The 15,532-nt window shown below is 45.2% G+C and overlaps 2 long non-coding RNA genes across 2 annotated transcripts in view; both read left to right on the forward strand.

Moving 5' to 3' along the window:
- Positions 1–527: 527 nt before the first annotated feature.
- The window catches only part of LOC308612690, a 56,194-nt gene continuing 41,189 nt past the window's right edge, over positions 528–15,532 (forward strand). The window contains exon 1 of the long non-coding RNA XR_014015136.1: positions 528–636. This is a non-coding gene — a long non-coding RNA (uncharacterized lncRNA). The remainder of the gene's footprint in view (positions 637–15,532) is intronic.
- The window catches only part of LOC308612689, a 4,936-nt gene continuing 3,690 nt past the window's right edge, over positions 14,287–15,532 (forward strand). Inside the window, exon 1 of the long non-coding RNA XR_014015135.1 lies at positions 14,287–14,902. This is a non-coding gene — a long non-coding RNA (uncharacterized lncRNA). The remainder of the gene's footprint in view (positions 14,903–15,532) is intronic.

Raw genomic sequence — 15,532 nt, forward strand, 5'->3', positions numbered from 1 at the left:
AATTGTCCAAAGGACGTTCCCCGTCCCCCACCCCCGTGCTGGAGCTTCTTTCCCGTTCTTTTTGAAGAAGCGCGTGTATGACTGATCGCTCAACACCCTGTTGGTTCTGATTGCAGAAAACACACCTTATAAATATATGATAACCATCCTGTAATAGAGAGTGTGACAATTTACTTCACAGTGCGTTTCAGGCTGCTAATTGATCATTTCAGTCCAGGGACGATTTGGAATAAATTATAGCCATCAAAAGGATATCACTGCTCATTTTCGTGGAAAGATTTCCACGTCCCTTCGCGTTGGTAAGAGAGCCGATTGTACCCGGCTGGCAGAGAAGAGGGGAGGGAGCCGTCTGGAGAAAGGAGGCCGGAGGGGCGGGGTGGGGGAGCTGGACGGGGCAGGGCCGGCGGGGCCGGAGGGCGGGGCCGGCGACACGGGACGGGGCGGGGCCGATGGGCGGGGCCGATGGGCGGGGCCGGCGGCGGCGCGCGCGCGGCGGCTGCAGGTCCGCAGTCGGACGGTAGAGGCCTCCCTTCCGAGGCAGCAGCGCGGGTGCCACCCGCTGGGGCTCTGCACCCCCTGCGCGAGCCGGCGCGTCCTTCCCGGCGAGGTCCCCTGCGCGGCGCGGCCAGGCCCACTGTGAGTATTCCCCACGCGCTCCCCTCCTCCCGCAGGGGGCAGCGCCTGTTCGTTTGAAGTGAGAGTCTCCGTCGGGCAGAGGGCCCTGCTCAGGGGCGGGGGTGCTCGCGTGAGCGGGATCTCACTTCCCGCTGGAGGCTTCCTCTTAGCGGGACTTCCCCGCGGGAGCGGACGCCGTAACGCGGACTGCCGCTCTCTGAGCTCCGGGAGCTGGAGTAGCGAGGCGGGGAGGCGCCGCGGCGCCGTCGGGGGCTTTGTGTGCAGTTGGGGCCCGCAGCTCCGGTAGCTCTGGTTCTCACGCCGCAACTGCGGAGGGGCGCGTGCGGAGCGTCGCAGCCTCAGAGGGAACCTTGCCCACAGGCCCCCCAGGAGAGGGCGAGGAGAGGGCGGGACGGGCCGGTTGGCGCCGCGAGGTGATGCCGGGGTCTCGAGGGCGGCGGGTTACGCGCCGTGGAAGGCGGCGAGAGCGCGGCCTAAAAGCCCTGCGGGGAACGCCGGCGGGAGTGCTCGGCCGAGGCCACTCCGAGCGTACCGACCCCGGACTCCGCTCCGTCGGGTCGGCTTCCCCAGCCGCCTCGGAGGCCGCCGCGCCCTCGCTTCCATTTCATTTCCCGCAAGATGTGTGCCGTCGTGTGGTGGTCACGGAGAAGAGAAACCTATTCCTGGATGGGATTCGACTTTGAAAAAACAGTATTTTCCTCCTCCTGTCGCGGGCCCTTGCCAGTCTGGCCTTCCTCCCCCGCCCATGAGACTTCCAGGCAACCTTCATTCTCTTCCTAAGTTAGAGCGTGAGAAGGATTGAGGCCCTTGGCCCACACGTAGCAGACCCCCCTGTCCGTGTGCTTGAAGTCAGGCTTCGCGTGGTGTTCTTCGTTTTTTAGTCTTGTGTCATGCTAATAAATTATGTCAGTCTAGGGCACGGATGTTTCCTTGCAGGCGATTTTGACAGCAATCATCATACCAAGCTATTATGAAGTGTGATGTCAGTCTGGAGGACGGATAATATATAAGCCAGTCCTTAACACGCTATCTTACAAGGAAACATCTGAGACCATCAGTAAGAGGCATTTTAATTCACACACCAAAAATATTTTGTGTTTGGTTGACATCTTTCAAAATGCTGAAAGAGGTAGTAGCATTTATCATTTTGTAGGTATTTATCAAGTTACGCACAAAAGTCCCCATAGGAGGGAGGAGGGTTTTGTCTTAGTCCTGTTCTATCGCATAAACCAAGGAACAAAGGTGTTTTATGTGCTACCAAATAAATAGTGCTTGTTAGCCAGTGATAGAGCTCTATTTATGAGAACAAACATCTTCTAAAACTGGAATAATTGGAAAAGTGAGATAACTGGTTATGTTTATGCCTCTGTTGTGAAAGATAATCGTCGGATAGCTTACATGAGAAACCTTCTGCTTTTAGCATAAGTGCTGGATATGTGAAATGATCCATTTAGCTCAGTATGGAAGTCAGGTAAATTTTCTGTAAAACTCCGGTCTTAATGGTTACTACTTACTCATAGGTATTAAAGACTTTGATTATATCAGAAGTCACATGAAACAAGTGATTAGGTTCAAAAGTATGGCTAGGGTCCTAATGACTGAATTCTGAAATCTAAAGTGATCCAAATCTAAGCAGATGCTTTAGGCTTGATATTATGTAATAGTCAGAAGTTGTATTTACATGGACAAAATCCCGTGGGAGTTAGTTTTACAGTGAACCGTGCATGTGTTCACCCAAGGTATGGTTTTCTTTTCCTCCAGTCATTAATTCAATAACTATTTATACATTATCTGTTACAGGTCCACTTCACTTTGCCATTGAACATGAGCCCTATAGACATATAATACATAATTGTTGAAGTGTAACTAAAATGTGGAAAATATATCTGCTTCTGGCTCAAGGAATATTAATGTAAAAGAGTTAAAAACTGTGGCCTTTCATTTATACAAACGCAAAATTGTATTGACTTCTCTCAAGTAGTAAGGTAAGGGAAGAAAAGTTAGAAATCAGAAAGTTTTCTCCAGCCTATTCCCTAGTCACAGTACCATATTTTTTTCTCCTTAAGACTTTCAAAGCAAAGTTTAAAGGACCTGCATGATTGAATGGGTTTATGATGTCCTTTTAATAATTTTAGAATATAAAGTTTTCCTTAAAAGGTCTTGCTTCTTATATGGTGTGCTAGACTGGCTGGTGTTATGTGAGTGAAGCACTATAATTTTAGTTAAAATCAAAACCGCATACCCCTTTTTTCCCCCAACCTGAAGTAAGAATTGCCTACAATTAAGTCAAGAAGACAAACACATTTCAAGTGTTACAAGTACACCTGTTTACAATTCAGTTTCATTGGCTTGATAAACAGAGAAAAACATCCAAGATGTTTATCTCAATTATTTGTAGTTTCGTCCTAAACAATGCCTAGGTCCTTGAATATCAATACGTTTTTGTATGACATCTATAAGATGCACCTAAAGAGTGTAAAACTTTGTGAAGTGCAATAATGGAAGATGTTAAGAATAATTTTTTCCTTAACCCTAATATTGTGCTGTAGGGCCATAACTAAGTAACCAAGATATGACTATAAACTAATATAGTCCACTGTATCAGAACTTACACATACATTTTAGTGTCCTATCCAACTAGTCATCTTGGAAGTCTGTCACTTACTGCAGTGATGCTTCCATTGCTGCCATCGTTCAAACCTATTTTGAAGCTCTTCATTTGGGCACTCTTCAGAACCCACAGCACATCTTGTTAAGAAGCCTTGGAGGTGGTAAGTCATCTTCCTTTAAAGACCTTCTGTGCCCTGAAGAGTTAGGTGGGTGATCAAGTCAGGTAATGTAATTTGGGGGTCAAAACAATTGGAAAGACTATTAAATGTCTTTCTTAAGTAGTTTTTAAACTAGTTCTAAAGTCATTATACAAGAATAGTTTGAACATCAGCAGCACCATTGGAATAAAAGTAGCTGCCAAGGGAAAACTCTTAAGAAAAATGTGCATTTGGAGCTTGTAGAGTCTCTTTGATTATCAATGAATTATTAATTTAACAATCATATACATCTCTAGTACATTGGTATGCAGTATAGAGACATCTTACTTCAGAAAACTATATTGTCAAGAATTTGGTTGATATGGATTTTATGAGAGTTCAATTTTGCTGCTATGATAACAAAAGCTGTTAAATTCTAGAATATGGGCTTGGGTAGGAAAAATCCAAGATGTCATGAGCTAAAATCAGGATTGCCATATATAGTTCTATAGATTTGGTGCTCTACATTCCTTGAAATACAAAGGAATCATACTCAATTAAGAAATCAAACTTAACCTGTATTCTGTTTAGTGAGCAAGGCATTCACCATTATCAAAAAAACTCAGTGATCCTTCAACTGTAGGTGACGTCTAACTTGTGGAATAAAACATTCGTCATTTTTAGTAGATGGTTGTGAATAGAGACCCCAAAGTATATATGTAATGGAACTACTGTGTACTGCTGTAAGCTAACAATATGCTATATGCTGTGCAAAATACAGAATTATGAAACTCCCTCCTCAGTGAATTTAAACTCTTATGATATTCAAGACCAGAATATGGGAGATGGGGTAGAAAGACACTCAAGGTAAAGAGAGAGGGAGATGGAAAGAGGTAGGTCATGGGGCTTTTGAATCATAATTAGTTGAGTTCATCTAAGAGATGAGTTTAGAAATAGTTTCCAAAAACCACCAGCAAATAATTTAAAATCTGAGGGAATAATTCAAATTGAACTCCAGCTGAGACTATATGGAGAACCAAGAAAAGCAGTAAGAATGTAGTTAGCTGAGTAGGAATTTTTCTAAGAATTCAGGTCTAATACCTTTAGTATTATATAGAGGGCCACAGGATCACTAGTGATTAGCAGGGATCCAGACTATAATGATCAGGAGAGATCAAGGCCAGAGGACAAAGATGAAAGAGCCTTCCTGCTTAAACTAAATGTTGCGAATGCTGATGCACTTACAGAGGGAAGGTCAGCTAGCAGACAAAGAAATAGGGCAACAGTCCCAAATCATCAAATATATTCCTCTCTTTCACCCCACAGTTAGATTGGATATGGAGATTAACCAAGTTTGAGCTGAGACAAAAAGAATATCCTTATTTCAGCCATTTATAAGATCTGGAGCTTTGAGTTTTGTCTGCTTTGATGAGTTTGATTATTGCTCAGAAATTAGGGAGGGGGACCTGCTGGGCCCAGGATATCAGAGTTACATACCCAACTAAAGGGTCAGTGAACACGGTGGACAGATCCAATTCCAGGTCTTTTCTGGGGAAAAGACTGTTTGTCTATTAGCAGATAAAATGGCTCCTCAATTATATGTTACAAGTATAAGGAAGTGTCAGGTACCCAGCACATCCTCAATAAATAATGACAATTGTGGAAAAACAAGTAGCAGTGATGTTAGCCTTTCTTTTGGAATGGGTAGCCCAACTATTGCACCTGCTCATATTCTATAGATTTAAGAACCATCCAGATATTTCTTAATTTGAATCTAAATATTAAATTTTGTATATAGTGTTTATAGCTTCAGGATTGGGGTGGGGGAACTCTTAGTATGGCCAGGTAGTTATAATAGAAGTCTGGTTGGTATAGCTTGAGGCCCATCTCTTTCAGATAGAGAGAGGTTCCTGGTTTTGGATTTACAGAATTCACACGTGGATCCAGAATATAGAAACGGCAGGAAATTGCCCTGAGAACTGGGAAAGTATCCTTGACTAGGAGTGGGGACTAGGTTTATCATGTACCAATTGTGTTACTTGAAGCAAATTTTAGTTTTCTCATAGGCAAAATGTGTATAATACATTTACTTCAAGGGGTAGTTTTGAGCCTTGTCTGATATGAAATAAATGGAAGGACTTGGTTTATTAAGTGCTGTGCATGTGCAAGCTTTTGTGTGCCACAACATGGATTTTGTAGGTGAAGGTAAGGATTGTAGCCCTTGAGCTGTCCAGATATTTAAACCAAAATATAAATGAAGATGGAAATCTATCTTTGGGAACTTAGGAGAATAGACTAGTTTTCACATGGATACTAGAGACAAGTCATCATACAGTCATTATTCTCCCTTTCTCAGATTCATAGGAAGTACCCTGTTACCATTGCAAGAATTTTTTTTTTTTTTTTTTTTTTTTTACGTTTCCTAAAGACCTGTGGGAAATAAAGAAACCTGTTAGCTTGCTTAATACTATCAGGTCCAGGTCTTTAGCACTGGCACTGAAGGCACAATCTCCATGTGGGGAAAAGTAGCCAGGCTTCCAGGCCTTGATTCTTGTACTCTCAGAAGTTCTTATCTTAGAGATTTTATTAATCCCCATTGCCACCTACATGTCTTTTTTTTTACAACTTTATTGGAGTATAATTGCTTCACAATGGTGTATTAGTTTCTGCTTTATAACAAAGTGAATCAGTTATACATATACATCTGTTCCCATATCCCTTCCCTCCACCTACATGTCTTGGAACAAGAAGCTAGATGGAGTTCCACATATTGGTTTAATTGGTCATCTGTGAACATTTTTTTTTGCAGTTGTTATTCTTCCCACAGCAACAACCCATTTTCGCCGCAGAGACTGCAAGACCTCCCAGCCCTTGCAGGCCATTAAAAAAATTGACACCTGTATCTTTCATTTTCCCCTACTTTCTTCTGTGTATTTAAAAGGTAGAGGCTGCTTGGGGCAGGGAAACACCAGTTCAGATACAGACAGTGGTGTTATTGGCTCCCACCAACAGGGGGCATGGTTCCTAGAGGGGAGGGGAGAATGGAAGGGGTAGTCAGGGACGTATACACTCACTCATCCTTTCTTCTGTTGAGTTTCAGAGGCTATCCTACTGAAGAGGAAAACAGTGCCCTTGTCTTAAGTCATGGTTAGAGGATATTTTCTAGAGGTTTGTTGAGTATCCTCCACACAGTGACACTTCATAAATTCACATTGTGTGAGACAGACTGTATTTGAGCCAGTACAATGTGTTGGCTAAGGAGGAGGGACATTTGATTCAGACAGTCTGTGTTTGAATATCAGATCTGCTACTTACTTGCTGAGTGGCTTGGGCAAGTTTCTTAATCTCTCTGAGCCCCAGTTTATCTGCAAAATGGCAATAATAACAGTGTCTACTTTTCAGGATTGTTGTGTGTGAGGGTGCTCAGCAAATGGAAGCTATATTATTAGGCTCTGGAGAGTGAGTGAGGAATATAAAGAAATACAGGGCAAATTCCCCTCTTCAAGGAGCTTACTGTATGGTTGGAAGGGACTGAATAAATGAAAACTGACATAATAGTACAGGGCAGAGAATAGGAGTGCCAAGTAAGAGCTGCAGATAATGAAGGGTTTCAGCAGTCTGCCAAGGACTAGGATGTAGTGAAAGATTTCAGGATAGAGGTGGGAATTTCTCTCTGGGATTTGCAGGCTGGGTGGGATTCAGATATGTATACTGGAGTTGAGAAGGCATTCCAGATGGCAAGGAGGAGTGATTAAAACACACAGTACAGCAGGGGTGAGAGTATGCCAAGTGGAAAGTAATCCAGTTTTTAAGTCAGATAGGTAAGCCTAAGAATCCTGTCTCTGCTGTGAGATCTTGGTTGGACACGTACCTTAATTTCTTTAGTCTCTGTTTCTACAGCCCTAAAATGGGTATAATCATATCTCATGAAATTGAAGGGAAATGAGATAATGTTTGTAATGCCTAACATGGTGCCTGGCACCTCACAAGTGTTCAATAAAATGAAGATGATTCATGTGGTGTTTTCAGGGGACAGTGGGGGAGCTGTCTTCCTGAAGAGCTGTCTTGCCTGGTATAGGCTAGTAGTGTAAAACAAACCAGAAACAGCCAGTTAGTGCCTACAGGGGGAGTGCAGAGGAGGCTTAAAGGCCAGTTTAAGGAGCTGGGTGGGGCTGTTACAGGCTATCAGAGCTATCAAGGTTTTGAGTAAAGCAGGGGTTTAAGAGAAATTAATCTCAAGGCACTGGCAGGCTGTTTTGGAGGAGGGAAGAAACTCACTCACGCATGTGTAAACTGATAAGGGTCTAGGTTAGGATAGTGGCAAGGTTACCAGACCTGGTTGATGTGGTCTCTTTAAAGTTCCTTTTATAAAAGGAGCTTAGGGCTCAGCAGTGTGGAGTGAGGGAATGTTTTGTTTTGTTTGTAGACTCCTTAATATTTAGTGTCAGTTGACCAGAATAAAATTAGTATAGATCCACAACTTTGGAAAATAGAACTCAGTCAATATCCAGGGACTATAAAAGGTGGGAAGTAATTTTAATGCTAAATATACCCTAGAACTTGCTTCAGCTCATAAAATAGCCCCTTTTAAAACTCCTTTCCCCTTCCTGTTAATGCACACGAGTGTGTGCCTATCACTGGTTTTCTGGAAGGCATGGTATAGATCATTTATAATTGTTTGGAGTTTGAGGTTAGGATTGTTAGTACCAAGTGGCATTGGGTCAAATGAGGAGGATGCTGCCAGCAAAGTGGTGATTTGATGACTTTATTTATTTGGTGACAGTGTGATTTGGATGAGAAAATACTGTCTTCTCCCTGGGGTTTAGAAGTGATTTAATTAAAAACACAAACCTAGGAAATGGTTTTGTATACTAGGGAATTCATTTATAGTCTCTCATTCTCTCCTCACCACTCATTTTTCTGTCCCTAGTAGTATTGAAATGGGAGAATACATGGTAGATAATTGTATTTCTAAAGAAAGTCACACTGATTATATGGACACCAGTTTTTAAAATGTGAGGAAACTGAAACTGCCTATTGTTCAGCGGTGGGCCTTAAACATATTAAATAGGAAAGGATAACTGACCTACTACTGATTTCCTGAATTTTGCTGTTCTCTCGTTTGGCTATAAGGGCGATGTGGTGCTGATAGCTCTGGGGTATCTGGGGTGTCTCAATAGTTAATTGTGGCTACCTCTGCCTGCCTCAGAAGGAGGGTACATGAGTAAGGGGACTGTGTGCGGTGGTTGACCAACACAGGAAGGAGCTCAGTGACACAGGGAAAGGCAGGCCCTGTGAGTTTAGAGGCAAAGCAAACTGTCCTATTGATTCTGAGCAGAGGCAAGGAGTGTATTTCATTTCTCATCTCCTGAGTTTATTGAAATCATCTGCTGGGGTGGGAGGGGGCAGAAAGAAAGCATGATGTTGTAAAGCTGATCAAGATGCCAGCAAGCAGGTTATATCCTGCTCTTGACACTCTTCTCCACTCCAGCCTGGAAACAGAAGACTGCATAAGAAACCTGTTTCAAGAGAAGGAAGGGGAGAAAGCGAAAGACATCTCCCTATTTTTTAATGAAAGATTTTTTGAGTATATATTAATTTTGGATTTCTGGTGTCCATTCTACCCTAAGAGACCATCCAAAGTAGCTCCTGGCTGAAACCCTAGCTAGGAGAGTTTCAGACCAGGGACAGGTGGCATTGGGCAGAGGGTCTTCAGGGTACTCTTGGCATTAATTTGCTGAAAAGAGCCTCATCAGAGATCAGGTCTCCCCGCCTGCGTGGATGGCAGACATTAGGCCTTGGAGAGGGCCTCCATGCAGATTTCAGCTTTGCCCCCTCCTCCAAACCCTCTGCCTTCTGCTCCTGCAGTGGGACCTCTCTCTCCCTCTTCCCCCTTTTTTCAATTAAATGAATTAATTACCAGGCATTTAACTTTTTGCCAGACTCTTTCATTATGCCCAGAGTTGTTGCTGAGCGGCAGAGGAAGTAATAACATTCGCAGTGAGGGGCAAATCCTGTTAATGAACAAATTAAAGTTCAAACAGTGATCCAAGTTCACAACCTCTCTGTGGCTCTTCTCTTTAATAAGAGTTATACATGTTACTTTCCTCTCTCTTTTCTCCCTTTTATTACTTTTTAAGCTTTTCATCAACACTGCTGGGGCATATTTGAGGCTCCCAACCTTTCAGCCTTGACAAGGACTCGAGCAGTTATAATCCCATCTTAATTTGGCAACTTTTGTAAAACACATAAAGGGCCCAGAGTCACCTTTGGTCGCCAGGGCCCTGGGTGACCCTCTACCTTCCACCTGCCGCCAGGGCTTCGTGGGCCGCTCTTCTGGATCTGGTATTCATTCCTCTGCTGCACTCAGAGTCAGTCGGCTGACTCAGCTCCCCGCCCCGAGGCACTGCCTGCAGGGTGGAGCCGGCCAGTGTCCGAGCCCTTGCCTCTGTGTTCCCTCTCCAGTCAGCCTCTCCACACGCAGATGCCAGCTCTTGGAGGAAGGGGAAGTGGTGAGGAGGGGGAGGAGCCTCTAGACTAAAAGCTGGGAACCTCTAAGGAGAAAGGAGTTTGGGGTAGGAAGGATGCTTGACCCCCTCCCCACCACTATTACCACCATTACCAAATGCCACTCGCCTCAGGGAGGGGGCCTCGCCTGGAATGGCACAGGAAGGCCCAAGGCTTCTTAGCCCTTGACTGGAGCGGCCGGGCCTGGTGAGAAGGAGCGGGGAAGGCGTCAGGTGCCCGCTTACTTCTTCCTGCTCTGTTTTTTACGAAATGTGGATTGCGTGGGGGTGATCTCCACGTCCGCGCCTGGCTTCTCACCACCATCCCCTGAGCGTAGCTTGATATGATCACCATGACAACTGCAATCTAGGAGCATACGCATAATAGAGATGAAATAGACAAAAGATTAGCATGCCATGAAAAGTACAATAAGTTTCTTATTTAGCATTTAGATAACTGTCTTTCCTCCGGAGCAAGCTTCAAAGTTGAAGCCAGTTTAGACCAAGAGGATTAATTCTTTCTCCCGCATGCTTCATTGAATCTCTCATTACCAAACTTTGTCTGTACTGATGTAAGATTTGATTGAAGATTAGAGCATTTAGCAAATCTTGCTTTTCTGCATGTATCAGGTCCTTTCAAGCAGGGATCGAGGTGCCCAGTGGTCAATACCCTTACTTTTATCCAGTGTCTGCTTCATTTAAACTTAATCAACTCCATCAGTGAACTGGAACAGGGAAACGTCCCTGTGGTAAGAATGTTGTGCTTTTGTGGGATAATTCTTTGCTCTTTCCCGATCTGTTGGCGTTAAACCTAACATTGCACTATGATGAACTTTTTTTTTTAATCAATATGATAATGACAGTTGGGCCTGAATGCTCTGGCAGGACTTAGAGTAGTGCAGAATCTGGCCTCCATTACCAAAACAACTTCTGGTCCTGCGATAGTCCGCCACCTTTTGTGTGGCTTTAATACCTTTTCTTCCCTGACATTGAATATTGCTCAAGCTGGAAAATGATGCATCTTGTAGGGAAGGCTCATATGTCACAGCCAGAAAGTGAAGCAGACCGATTGGTTGTGTGAATTACCTGACTTGCTGCAGTGAATTATTTGCACTGTTTCCCTACCTAGTCAACAAGTTCCTGAGGTATAGTAGAGATCAATCAAAACTGACAGTCTGCGTGTGAAAGCTTTACTGTGTAAATCTGGCGCACTCATCCTGGCCATGCCAGCCCTGGCATCTGTATATCATTTTTATACTGCTACCAGTAGAGCAATTTCAAAAGTATTTGCAAGGAAAATGCATGTCCCCATCTGTTCCTGGAAGCATAAATGTGCCTCCTTCAGAGGGTTTTCACTGGTAATCATATCTTTAATGATCAACAGACTAGTGATATATACTTTTCCATAAAATGGGGTTTTCTTCACTTTATTGTGATTGGCTAGAATAAATAGCTTTTCCATATGTTAGAGAGATAAAATATAAGATTAGCAGAGGTTGTTTGTTAGATAGTAAACAAAAGAAACAATTCATTCCAAATAATCTTTGAAAAGAAGCAATGACAAAATTACGTTGCAGTAACAGAGCATCTGGGGCCCTACATCAGAAAACAGACCTTGCTCCTCCTTGGAAAAGGAGCCATTTAAGAGCAGAAACTCAAGAGTCTTCTACAGGACTCTGGTGGCTTATTCTCAGAGGCAGGGAGGGAAGGATCAGGGTAAGGAGGAGAGGCTAGAATAATACTTGTTTATTTCTGTGTTTTAAGGTTGTATCTCCTTTCCCTTACCCGCTATTTGCCTGCCCTCACTGAAGTGCCCTCGGTAAGTTGGTGCGTGATGTGTTCAGAAAGCAGGAAAGTGCTACCCCGCTGAATTTCTCTTCAGGCCTACAGGGAATGGGGATTGTTCGTGTACTTTAAAAGTTGGCTTCCTCCTTGGGAGATTCTCTTCTCCCATAGAAAAGGGTGACCACGGAGGGCGGGCAGAGTACTGGCCTTTGAAATTCGAAAGCCATGCAGAAGGTACCTGAAGATTACCAAAACTGCCAGAAACCCCCCAGGAAGTGTTCTTAGTGATCTAATCCCACCTGTTGTGTAGGTTACAGTCCGAAGATGCAGTCAGGCCCCGACCACTCTCTCTCACCTGCCCACACACATACAGTCCCATGAGTACTCTGCACACTCGGAGTCCAAGAGCACTGCCCTCCCCTCCTTTTTTCAGATGCAGACACTCCTAGTTCTTGGCAAAATTTGGAAGCTTGTCCTCAGGAGAAGGAATTTCGAATTCTGTTTCCAGTCAGAGAGAACCTCCTGCTTTGCAAAGGACTGACATTAGTTGCAGGACACCTGAATCTAAACAATGCCTTCAGCCTTTGAGCTCTCTAGAAAATAGGTGTAGAGCTATTTAGACCTGTTTTCTACAAGTCAGGAATTGAGAATGAGACGTTGAGGTGGAGGGGATGTTCTCCTTACACATTGAGAACAGGACCAGTTAGCAGATTAACCTTAAACTGGTTCTTTACTCTTTACAATTATGTATTGTTATTGATGTTTTCCCCCCTTGGGATAATGGGAGAAAAGCTCCGTCTTTTCTGTATATCTTACCCCCCACCTCATATTCCACAGAATTTCTTGCTCTCTCCAAATGCCTACTTCTCTCACTGCAGCAGGAGTGTGTGGGTGTTAGTTTCAAAGTGGGAAATGTAGTCTTCAGGCTGGTCCCAAGCAGAAAGTCTCTCTTAGCATCTTAAACCTAACTTGTGTTAATTCCTGGCCCCAGTGAGGTTTGGGAACAACTGGCAGGACAGTAGGAAAACAGCCTACCCCAAACCTATGGCCAGAGGAAAACAGAAAAGCCACTGTCAAAAGATTTTCTTTTAAAATTTCCCCTTAATTTTAGAAATACAGTCTTATAGGCTGGGTTGCATGTAGACAGTCATAGAGTATATAAAAGATCTACATATAGATCACACTTTGCCTGATCTGAAACCAGATTTACTATAGTATTGCAATTAAGATTAAAAGAAAGGGAAGTCACACTTGTGGTTTCCACACTGCATTGTGATACACTGCAGATCTTGTCTTCAGTGAATTTGCCTGCCACAAGGAAATTCTGGCATGTGTAGTGTATGAGACATATTTTACACTCTATTTAGAAAATTGTATTTCCTGATTTCCGTGTATTTTAATTTGAAACCCATTTTGCATTGAATTTCTATGTTGTTTTCATAAAATGAAAGGAAGTAAAAAACCTCACCAACTGATTTTGTGTTGAAGAAATAAATCTGTGATGTTTGCTCCTTCCCTTGTCCAGGAGGACGAGACTGTCACTACTACAGTTGGGATATTTCCCACTTCATGCTCTTGTGCCCAGGGGTCCTGTCTAACCCACAAGACTGCCAGGAACACTGCCGTCCACACCAGAGTAGAAGACATCTGCAGGGGCTCGTGTTGGCTGAGGCTCTGAATCACAGAACTGCAGGCATACAAGGTTTTCCTAAACCTGGACTGGAGAGCCATTTGCAGCACATAGTCCTTTGCTGCTTCAAATCCACAGACCCTGTACACATGCACATCCATAGCAGAGATGGAAGTCTTGGCAACTGTAGGACAAGGATTTAAAAATTTAAAAACAAACACACCATGTTCAGGGTGAAAATTACCTGCACCGACAATGCTGTCTCTTTTCTTCCACAGTCTCACTGCTACCAAGCAGCCTCATCAGTCTGGGGTTATTTCACTGAAGATGTACTTAATTCCAGATAAACTACTGGGTGTCTATATGTAACAGTCTTTTTTGTTAACCAATTTTATGAAAACAAAAAACCCTCCCATCTTAGAAGAAAATATTGAACCTAAAACTCTAATTCAAATATTTGAAAACATATGGGCATATTCTGCCGCATGATTGTAATATGCTTAAGTATGTAATAGTAATTGTTTTATAGATGCCCCTTAACAGAACAGAGATGGGCAGGCAGTATGGTGTTTTAGAAAGAAATTCAGTTTTTTAGAATAAGCCTAAGAAAATGACTCTTGATTATGGAAAATAAACTCAATTGATAGGACAAAATGAACTTTTAAAATTTAGTATTGATTAACAATCCTTAAGTTACTGATAAAACACCACCTGGATCTTAAAAATGCCAAGGTGTTTAAAGTTATCAGAAAATGAAAATTTGGGGGGAACTGACTTTTTTTGTTCTCCTTCACTCTAAACAGAATAGTAGCAATACTTTCGGTCACTCTTGGCATTTATTGGGGATTTTCATCTTCTTAAGGAAATAGCAGGAATGCAGCTTGCCTCAGTCTAAAGAACGGTATTTCTGGGCAGAATTTTTACAGTTACCCTTGTCTGTGAACACCGTTAAGGGGTGTGTTTTAATTTGTGGTCAGAACAACTGGGTTAAGATCTGGAGAAGACACTGAATTTTCCCTATGGGGGAAGGGCGAGGAGAAGAGGCAAAAGTAGTTTTACTGTGCGGCCAAAGGACTACTCTAGGCACCAACGAGGTAGGGAAATTTCGATTTTTAGGCAGTGTTCTTCCGTCAGGCCGTTTCATACCAGTCTTGGAGCCCGTCACCTTGGGAGCGGGCTGCGGGTGGTCGCCATCAGATCCCGGTCTCTCCCACCTCCTCTCTGTCGGCTTTTGCCCAAAGGCTTAGAGTACCTTCTTCCTGGATTCCCCTCCCCCACCCAAACACAGACGCCGAGGGACGCGACAGCTGTTCCCGAGAAGCCGGCTGGTCATCCGGGAGCGGGGTGATGCCGTCCCCTCCGGGCGCTCAGGGGCCGGATTTAGGTGCCTTCCACCCCGCCGCGCCGTTGGACTAAGGGGCAGGTCAGCCGGAGAGTTCTTGGCCGCGGCCCCTGGGGCACGTGACCGGGGCAGCGGCCGGGAGCCGCCGGTGGGTGACGCCAGACCTGCCGCCGGGAGGAGCGACTCCGCTGCGCTTCGGCCCGACGCCTTCCGGTGAACCTAGTCTCGAGCGCGACGGCTGACTCCCCGGACCCAGGTTCCGCCCGACCTCGGGAGGACGGTGTCGACCCCAGAACGCTTGCCCAGGCGGGGGTGGGGTCGCTACTCTGCAGGGGAAGCTGGCTTGAGAGCGCAGGCGGGTCGCCAGTGACCACTGGCCGTTGGTTAACCCCTAGGCAGACGCGCGGGAAGTGGGTGAAATAGGGACTGCGCCCTGCTTGCCCGCCCTCGGCCCCTTTTCTGTCCCAGGACACCGGCCTTTAGGCGCAGACGCGGCTCCGGGCCGCGGGGTCTGAGAGCCTCGGGGGAGGACCGGGTAGCCGGGATAGCTCTGACACCGCCGCCAGGGGCCTTGCCAGCGGGAGCGGGACGGGAGCCTGCGCGGCGTCCAGCGGCTCGCCCTCAGACATCTGTCCCCAGACACTGCCGACGAAGCACCCAAGGGGGCGAGAGCCGCGGCTCCTCCCGAGTCCGCGCGCTGCTGACCCGGGCGTGGAGGCTGCTCCTCGCCTGCGCGGGGGCCCCTCGCCCGCGCTCGCGGGTCCCTAGGGCAGGGTCCGTCCGGCGCCCGCGTCCTCTCCGGCCCGCCCCTTCAGCCTCTCCCTCCCACCCTCGCCCGACTCAGTTGGAAAGTGTGCCGGCCCCTCTCAGGGGCCGTGGCCCTCGC

The sequence above is a fragment of the Mesoplodon bidens genome, assembly GCF_964165515.1.
Source record: "Mesoplodon bidens genome assembly, chromosome: 2".
NCBI classification, from domain to species: domain Eukaryota; kingdom Metazoa; phylum Chordata; class Mammalia; order Artiodactyla; family Ziphiidae; genus Mesoplodon; species Mesoplodon bidens.